Here is a 10,126-nt window from a genome sequence, read left to right on the forward strand (position 1 = left end):
TCCGCAACGGGAGAGGCCACAACAGTGAGAGGCCCGGGTCCCGCAAAAAAAAAAAATGATGCTGTTTTCTGTCTCCTAACACTCGAGTGTCTTCTACTCAGTCTCCTGTGGATTCCCTATAGGAACCCCCAATGTCAGGGTTCCATCCCTGGTGTGCTCCCCTTCATAATCTATATCTCTCCTTCTACTTACCCCCGTGTCTTAAATACTGCCTCTGCGGACCTCTCTGCCATGATGCAAAGGGAGCTCCTTGCCTTGCCAGGCCACATGTATCATTGACCTAGTTCATTAAATAAGTATTTTCTCAGGAATTGAAATCTGCCTCCTTACCGATTCTGGGGGGTTTTGTTGTTGTTGTAGTTGTTGTTGCAGCAGCAATATAAAACAAATGTGTCCTCTCACTTGTCCAGGAAAACTCTTAAAATATATTTCAAAAGCTTTATGATGGACTTCCTTAGTTTTCTCTTATCAACACTAAGTAGTATATTACCTTCCATTGTTCCTCAATAGGTATGGTTTCCAGGATGCTCCAGTCACCTCTGGATACTTCACTGTTTGTCAACGTCTTTCTTGAAATGTGCCACCAAAAAAAATCAAATATAAATAAATAAACTCCATAAGTTAAGGAACTGATAGCCTCATGATCTGGACACGATTCTTTTTGAGATAGGATGATGTTCTACGAGATGTTTTCATGAAAAACAACCCGTCTCCAAACCACACTGCCAAAGCAAATGTTGTTTTTAAATGAAAAATACATGAATGATCACTTATTGCTATTAAATTTCACTCTACAGATTTTTAATCCAATACTCTAGCTACTAGAAATAATAAATTGTAAATATGGAATCTATTGTGTAGTTTCTTTCTGTTCAATAAATCATCATTCCTAATTTTACATTCTGAAATTTGGATAATTTTGCTTTCTGGGAATTTATCCAAGTCACTGAGATTGTTGAACAGGATGAAGTCAAGGAAGAGCTTCTAACACGTTATTGAAGACGCTGCCTCACTGGTGGAGCTGAGTGCTTTACTCAGGATTTGCTCTGCAAGAGGGCTGACCCACACGCTGTCATTCATAAGCACCAGCTGTGTTTGTGCAAGCCGCCATAACTCACCAACCATGGTGTCATGTCAACAACCCATCCATGAAGCTGTTGTGGAAATCTTCATCAAATGTGTATTAAAACTTGAGATATGTTAAATGTCTACGATGTTTCTGTGTTCCACCAAACCGTAAGTCTTATGTAAAAAGGAAAAGATTAGTTTAATAGTACTGTTTCACTGAACTCATTTTTATAGCCAATGATCACTACACTTTCCATTAAATACTCTTTTATCATATATCCAAAACTTTTCCCTTGTTCTTAATTTTTGTTTCAATTTTCAAACAAATTTTAATTTCCCTTTCCTTTCCCATTTGTATACTTGCCTTGCGTAGTCAGGACAGGTCACTGGCCAGAGAGAATTCCTCTGTTAGAAATTGCTTCATTGTTCTGGGTATCTTGCTGACACATTCCGCATCATGGTTCATTACAGTGATGGGAAACTCTCTATAGCCTAAAAAATATAGATTTCTCCTCTGAAGTAAGTCTTACCATTGTGTCACTGGAGAGTCTCTGAAGGTATTAAAAAACTATGCTTTTCTATCGTCCCTTGCATATGAGAGCCTCCCAAGTATGTTAGTGAGATTCAAAATGTGATTTTCATTCAGTATCTTAATCCCAGACACATGAATATAACATATTTCAGGAAACTCTGATTAGCTATATCATGAGTTTATTTCGCACTCTGTTACAAACATACCAGACACTTTGATTGGAGTATAAATCCTTAGCCTCAAGATTTTTCCACATTCCAAAATATTGCCTCAAAATTGATGGTTGAGGAGTCATTCCTCTCAATTGTCACAGCTTTCCAGAAACATCTTAGCCAAGCATATGCACGTATATAAATGCCATCACCTTTCCATTTTGCCTCTTCTTGACTTCCCCTGATCTACTTGTCATTAGGGCCTTACCCAGCAGGGCAAAACTACTCTAGCCTCTCTCTCTCAGCCTTCTGAACACCTACTACCAGGCTACATTTCCCCTGGAGTTTCTCTTTTACTGTCTCTTGCTCATCACTAACAACCTCCCATCCTCACTGTTGCTGGTCCATCTTTTATCTTCCCAAGCCTACATAATCAAACGCCATAGGCAGCATTTGCAGTTAGATTGAACCTCATCTACTCTGAAGTTTAAATCTTCCAGGTGTTTGCCCTTGATTTCTAGCTGTGAAATGAGACACTTTGATTCCTGTGAAAAGAATTTCAGGTCAGCAAGTAGAAGTAGGTTTTGCTTTGGGTGGGGGAGTTATTTTCTTCTGCTTCTGAATCAGATTATGTCTAAGGTTGGCCCCGAAGTCATTTATTTAGGGTGCCTGAGATAAAGGAGAGCTTTGTCAGAATGGGCAGTAAGTCTAGGCCAATCCCTTAAGACAATGATTTCAAGAAAACTACAAAGCAGAAGTTTAGGGAAGAAAAATAAACACATTATCCCCCCTCCCCAAATCTGGTCATATGTAGCAATTAAATTGACCAGTTATGTGATTCTTAGATTGACAGTTACCTTAATCTACAGAGAGGTCCAACACAAGGAATCACAAAAGATCTCTAGGGTAGGGTGAAAACTGAAGTTACCATTCAACATCTAGAATATCCCAAAGGGAATCAAACAACACATACTTCTTTTAGAATTTGGGGGACTGTGATTAAGTCCCTTAAGAACACAATAACTGCATTGAATTATACATTTGTTTCACAAATCTCAGGAATTATGAGTTATTCAATAGCATAGTGAGCAACACTTGACTACAGTTGATTCTATATGTCTGATGGAAGCACAAGTCCCACAGGAGGTCAATGGTAATTTCTGATAAAATGATTAAGTTATAGCTCTCAGCAAGATTGGCTGAGAGAGAAAAATATTGGTCCCTCTGACAGGTAGCCATGTTGAAGATCAAAACATGACTCTTCCAACCAAAAATTAGGGTTCTACTGTAGCAGTCGATATAATGAGAAACCATTGGTGATTCCCCATACAAGACCGATCTTATTCAGGAAAGAGAAAGGCCAGGAACTATGAAAACAATCTTTCTTTTATAAAAAATTAGTCTACCTCTCAAATTGATTCATCATGAAAAATGCAGTATCTCATCTGGAAAAATCAAATCTGAACTTTCAGCATTTTAAAGAGGTGGTACATCAGTCAGGCTGACATTAGTGGAAGCAGAATTAGTTGGCTGCTCAGAAGTAAAACCAAAGGAAAGAAGGCCATATAAAGTATTAATATAGATTTTCATAGGCCCAGTGAGGATCCATGATTATTACATATAATGTACGGGGAAGGTTAGTAGCTTGAAGTACACTCCACTATTATGATATAGGAATAACTAGGAACTTCATATTTGTTTGGTTTATTCATTTTTGGAAAAGGAAATAAAACCTAGATTGCTGGAATTTCTGTAGATCTCACAAAAATTTTCTGCTTAGACATTTTGAGCAAATATCTCTAGAAAGAGCCTTCCCTAGAATGGTAATGAGGAGCTGCACCCGTAGATATATTTATCTTCATTCATTGACATTGGCATATTTTCAAGGAAATTGCAACTGGAAAAAAGTATGAAATCCATTATATAAATACACAAGTCCAGTTTCAGTGAAACTGGTATTCTGTGGTAGGAAATTGTCTAGTGATCAAATAGAAATGCACGGATCAGTTGTGGACATATCTAATTCCACTTACTTAAAGGAGATGGCCTTCTCAGCTCCCCCACGATCACTCAGCATCTTCCTCCTCCCCAACTAGGGTTAACATCCATAGGTTTTAAAAGGTGATGGCCTACTTAAACTGTTTCTGTTGCTATGGTGTTAACGTTTGCACTGTCTTTTTCAGAAGTGGTCCAGGAGTTGGAATGTAGAGGTTCTTTAGACCTAAACCTCATGGGAACTTCAGGATAAGTAACTTGGCAACTCCAACCTAGCATTAAGATCAGACAGTGCTGGGCTTCCCTGGTGGCACAGTGGTTGAGAGTCCGCCTGCCGATGCAGGGGACACGGGTTCGTGCCCCAGTCCGGGAAGATCCCACATGCCGGGGAGCGGCTGGGCCCGTGAGCCATGGCCGCTGAGCCTGCGCTTCTGGAGCCTGTGCTCTGCAACGGGAGGGGCCGCAGCGGTGAGAGGCCCGCGTACCGCAAAAAAAAAAAAAAAATCAGACAGTGCTGATCTTACTTAAGAATTTACATTGTCTTCAAACCAAAGCTGTGGCTTATTGGGAAACAGCAGCAGGGACCACAAATTGAGTGGCAATCAGAAGGCTGTTGAAAGTTTTTAGTAAAGGAAGACCATGAGTCAAGGAGCACATATTTTATAAGATTCAAACTCTGCAAATGGCAGTCTTCCCTAGGGTGTTCCTCTGTCCTGTGGGGAAAGAAGAGCTGATCACAAACGGACGTTTTGTGTCCATTTGTGATCACAAAAATCAGATGGGCTCATGCACTCAGAAAGTAGCGATAGCAGAAGCAGTAGCAGCAGCGGTAACATGAATGTACGGATTTGAATGCTGGTACTTTACGTAAACTTACTAAAGAGGTACATCTCAAGTTGTGTGTGAAGTTTATTCATTTAAGAAAGTGGCATCACAGGAGTATTTTATCTTTCAATAATCTGTGCTCTCCTCCGATTTTAAAACAACCTAATATTCTCAGTAAAAATCCTGTATTTGCCTAGGAAAAAGCCCTATTTGCATTGGGTAAGTGTTCAAATATGGAATATCATGGAAGATGACGAGCAGAATAGACAAGGTTGATCCATAATTCCCATAGGCATGGAATCAACATTTTCACCTCTTGAAAGGATAAAAGGAAAAGGAAAAAATATATTTAGCAATGTCCTGGCATTTGCCATTAATTGTAACAACCCAGTTGCATTTTTAAGAGCAGTTACAGTCCTTCAAGATTTATGTAACACAGCACTATGATTTATTTACAAAGAGCTCCTTTGATGTGCTCTTTGAAACAGTCCAGTAAAGTCATATCTCTTCCATCCAAATAACGTTTGATTTGAATTCCAAATTCAGTCCTGGAAAGGAATGCAGGGAGTCAGGTGCATTTGCTTTGGACACGAGCCATGTGCAGATCCCAGGCCGCTCAGAACTGATGTCAGCTCCTCCGTTCCCTCTGGGCCCAGCAGGTCTCCTGAGGCTGCCTTCTCTATCAGCATGGTGCCCTGCATGGTGTGTACACTGTGATTTTCCACTGTCCAGCATCCAATCCCTATCCTGTCATTTGTGTCCCAGTTTGGCTCCGTAGAATTATAGTCTCACCTTCCCTGGATATAGACTTGATGGGTATAACAATCAAGACATACTGCCATCCCCTGGTCAAGGGCTAAGACTGTGACCCAAATTAGGTCATCAGAAGTTTTCTTCTGGGATTTTGACTCTTTTTTTTTTTTTTAACATCTTTATTGGAGTATACTTGCTTTACAATGGTGTGTTAGTTTCCGCTGTATAACAAAGTGAATCAGCTATACATATACATATATCCCCATATCTCCTCCTTCTTGCGTCTCCCTCCCATCCTCCCTATCCCACCCCTCTAGGTGGTCACAAAGCACCGAGCTGATCTCCCTGTGCTATGCGGCTGCTTCCCACTAGGTATTTTACGTTTGGTAGTGTATATATGTCCATGCCACTCTCTCACTTCGACACAGCTTACCCTTCCCCCTCCCCGTGTCCTCAAGTCCATTCTCTAGTAGGTCTGTGTCTTTATTCTTGTCCTGCCCCTAGGTTCTTCGTAACCACTTTTTTTCTTTATTCCATATATATGTGTTAGCATACAGTATTTATTTTTCTCTTTCTGACTTACTTCACTCTGTATGACACACTCTAGGTCCATCTACCTCACTACAAATAACTCAATTTCGTTTCTTTTTATGGCTGAGTAATATTCCACTGTATATATTTGCCACATCTTCTTTATCCATTCATCTGTCGATGGACACTCAGGTTACTTCCATGTCCTGGCGATTGTAAATAGTGCTGCAGTTAATATTGTGGTACATGTCTCTTTTTTAATTATGGTTTTCTCAGGTATATGCCCAGTAGTGGGCTTGCTGGGTCATATGGTAGTTCTATTTGTAGTTTTTTAAGGAACCTCCATACTGTTCTCCATAGTGGCTGTATCAATTTACATTCCCACCAACAGTGCAAGAGGGTTCCCTCTTCTCGACACCCTCTCCAGCATTTATTTTTTGTAGATTTTTTTATGATGGCCATTCTGACTGCTGTGAGGTGATATCTCACTGTAGTTTTAATCTGCACTTCTCTGATGATTACTGATGTTGAGTATCTTTTCATGTGCCTCTTGACAATATGTATGTCTTCTTTGGAGAAATGTCTATTTAGACCTTCTGCCCATTTTTGGATTGGGTTGTTTGTTTTTTTGTTATTGAGCTGCATGAGCTGCTTGTATATTCTGGAGATTAATCCTTTGTCAGTTGCTTCGTTTGCAAATATTTTCTCCCATTCTGAGGGTTGTCTTTTCATCTTGTTTATGATTTCATTTGCTGTGCAAAAGCTTTTAAGTTTCATTAGGCCCCATTTGTTTATTTTTGTTTTTATTGCCATTTCTCTAGGAGGTGGGTCAAGAAGGATCTTGCTGTGATTTATGTCATAGAGTGTTCTGCCTATGTTTTCCTCTAAGAGTTTGATAGTGTCTGGCCTTACATTTAGGTCTTTAATCCATTTTGAGCTTATTTTTGTGTATGTTGTTAGGGAATGTTCTGATTTCATTCTTTTACATGTAGCTGTCCAGTTTTCCCAGCACCGCTTATTGAAGAGGCTGTCTTTTCTCCATTGTATATTCTTGCCTCCTTTACCAAAAATAAGGTGACCATATGTGTGTGGGTTTATCTCTGGGCTTTCTATCCTGTTCCATTGATCTATATTTCTGTTTTTGTGCCAGTACCAGACTGTCTTGATTACTTTAGCTTTGTAGTATAGTCTGTAGTCTGGGAGCCTGATTCCTCCAGCTTCATTTTTCTTTCTCAAGATTGCTTTGGCTATTTGGGGTCTTTTGTGTTTCCATCCAAATTGTGCAATTTTTTGTTCTAGCTCTGTGAAAAATGCCATTGGTAGTTTGATAGGGATTGCATTGAATCTGTAGATTGCTTTAGGTAGTATAGTCATTTTCACAACGTTGTTTCTTCCAATCCAAGAACATGGTATATCTCTCCATCTGTTTGTGTCATCTTTAATTTCTTTCATCAGTGTCTTATAGTTTTCTGCATACAGGTCTTTTGTCTCCTTAGGTAGGATTATTCCTAGGTATTTTATTCTTTTTGTTGCAATGGTAAATGGGAGTGTTTCTTTAATTTCACTTTCAGATTTTTCATCATTAGTGTATAGGAATGCCAGAGATTTCTGTGCATTAATTTTGTATCCTGCTACTTTACCAAATTCATTGATTAGCTCTAGTAGTTTTCCAGTAGAGTCTTTAGGATCCTCTATGTATAGTATAATGTCATCTGCAAACAGTGACAGCTTTACTTCTTCTTTTCTGATTTGGATTCCTTTTATTTCTTTTTCTTCTCTGATTGCTGTGTCTAAAACTTCCAAAACTATGTTGAATAATAGTGGTGAGAGTGTGCAACATTGTCTTGTTCCTGATCTTAGTGGAAATGGTTTCTGTTTTTCACCATCGAGAACGATGTTGGCTGTGGGTTTGTCATATATGGCCTTTATTATGTTGAGATAATTTCCCTCTATGCCTACTTTCTGGCGGGCTTTTATCACAAACGGGTGTTAAATTTTGTCAAAAGCTTTTTCTGCATCTATTGAGATGATCATATGGTTTTTATTCTTCAATTTGTTAATATGGTGTATCACATTGATTCGTTTGCATATATTGAAGAATCCTTGCATTCCAGGGATAAACCCCACTTGATCATGGTGTATGCTCCTTTTAATGTGCTGTTGGATTCTGTTTGCTAGTATTTTGTTGAGGATTTTTGCATCTATGTTCATCAGTGATATTAGCCTATAGTTTTCTTTCTTTGTGACATCTTTTTCTGGTTTTGGTATCAGGGTGATAGTGGCCTTTGGGATTTTGACTCTTGAACTGAGACTGATACAAGGAACTGGCCCATTCCAGTGATGACACTTTGAAAAGATTATCCATTGGCTCTTGTTACTGCGGTCCCCAGACTGCTCTGGCCCCTGTCCTCACTGCATATTTGCTGACTTGAATTTGCAAGTCACCCCAACAACACTCTTTCTTTTCTTTTTTCTTTCTTTCTTGCTTGCTTGCTTAAATTAGCTTTTCTTTTTCTTTTTTTTTTTTTTTTTTTTTTTGCCTCTAGCCTGCAAACAAAGACCCCTACTCACTGAGCTATGCCTCTCAGCCTGTAAAATCTTTCTCTTTGGAATATCTGTCCCCAAGGCCAATCTTCTCCATTTACTCCATTCTCCTCACAATCTCTAATTGACACCTGGTGAGTGTCCCAAGGACTGCAAAGTGGAGATTCTTCAAGAGAATATAGTAAGGAGAGGAAATGAGATGAATAAGAATTTTAGTTACAAATATTTAGTATTTTAGATGTCAGATTCCTTTTTTTCTAAGATTGGAGGTACTTCCTTACACATCTGAACCACTGATATACCAAAATTGGATCCTACTTCATCAGCAATTCAAATAAAGATGTTCATTATCAACCATCAGCAATTCAAATAAGCACCTGGTACCCCTCCAGAGAACTCTGCACATCCTACTGTTCTCAGGAATGGTTCCTGCTTATTTCTCTCTAGCAAATTGTGTAAAAGGAGGCTTAGGTGGGAGACTTCCTTCAGGTATTTTCTGGAAACCACCTTGGTGAGAGCCAACTGTACCCCCTCAAAGCCTTCTTTTTTCCCACCCTTTGTCCTATACTTTCTTTTTTTTTTTTTTTTGCTTTATGCGGGCCTCTCACTGTTGTAGCCTCTCCCGTTGCGGAGCACAGGCTCCAGACGTGCAGGCTCAGTGGCCATGGCTCACGGGCCCAGCCGCTCCGCGGCATGTGGGATCTTCCTGGACCGCGGCACGAACCCATGTCCCCTGCATCGGCAGGCGGACTCTCAACCACTGCGCCACCAGGGAAGCCCTGTCCTATACTTTCTTGTCCTTCAAAGTCTTCCAGCTCCAATTCCATATTATTAACTTTTCTTAACATCAAGACTTCTGATTTAGGGTACAGAGGGCTCTTGGAGTCTCTTTCTCCAGAGACGTTGTTTTCCATTAATTTCTAAGTTCACTTCTTTTTCTTTGTCTTCTTCATCAACCTCTTTGACATTCCAATGCATTTTCCAATGATGTTGGAACATAGTAAAACTTCTCTATCATATTGAAAATAAAGAATGTGTAAGTCCTCATTACAAATCTTAAAGAAATATTATTTAAACTATTGAGCAAAATTCATTTGTAGGTTATAAAATCAATTTAGTAGATTGTGTCCAAGATTTTTTTTAAATAAAATTGTATAGAATAAAGTAGAACTGAACAGAAAATATCACAGTACTTCACTCATAATAATACTTTTTTAAATGAAAGTTTTATTTCCACAATGCATAATTCATAGTCTGGTCTCTTTGTACTAGGTCAGGACCCAGCTGGGATGTCTGATTGACACTATCTCCTCTCCTCTTCCACTCTTTGAGAAGACTAGCATCTCTGCCACAACCTCCACCTTACCTTGAAGCCTATTGAAGGACGCAGTATGTCACTTACAAGATGGTATAACATTATGAGCTTTGTCCTCCAAGCTCAGTAAAAAATTTGCCAATATAGGGGATGAGGGGACTTGGGAAATCCTCTTTCAAGACAAAAATCTGGTTAGCAAAGGTATAGTCTTGCTGCCTAATCCTATTTTGCATGTCAGAAGCTGAATCTCACAGTGTTATCATGTTCTTACTCTGCATTCTTTCTTGAAGTTCCTAATTTCTCAAACATACTCTTTCGCCCACATTTGGATATCCAGGCTCAATGGAGTGAAGGTTAAGTATCCAGGAAGACAAAAGAGAAAAACACATTCATTTAAGAACTATTATTATT

This window comes from Mesoplodon bidens (genome assembly GCF_964165515.1).
Source record: "Mesoplodon bidens genome assembly, chromosome: 9".
Classification (NCBI taxonomy): domain Eukaryota; kingdom Metazoa; phylum Chordata; class Mammalia; order Artiodactyla; family Ziphiidae; genus Mesoplodon; species Mesoplodon bidens.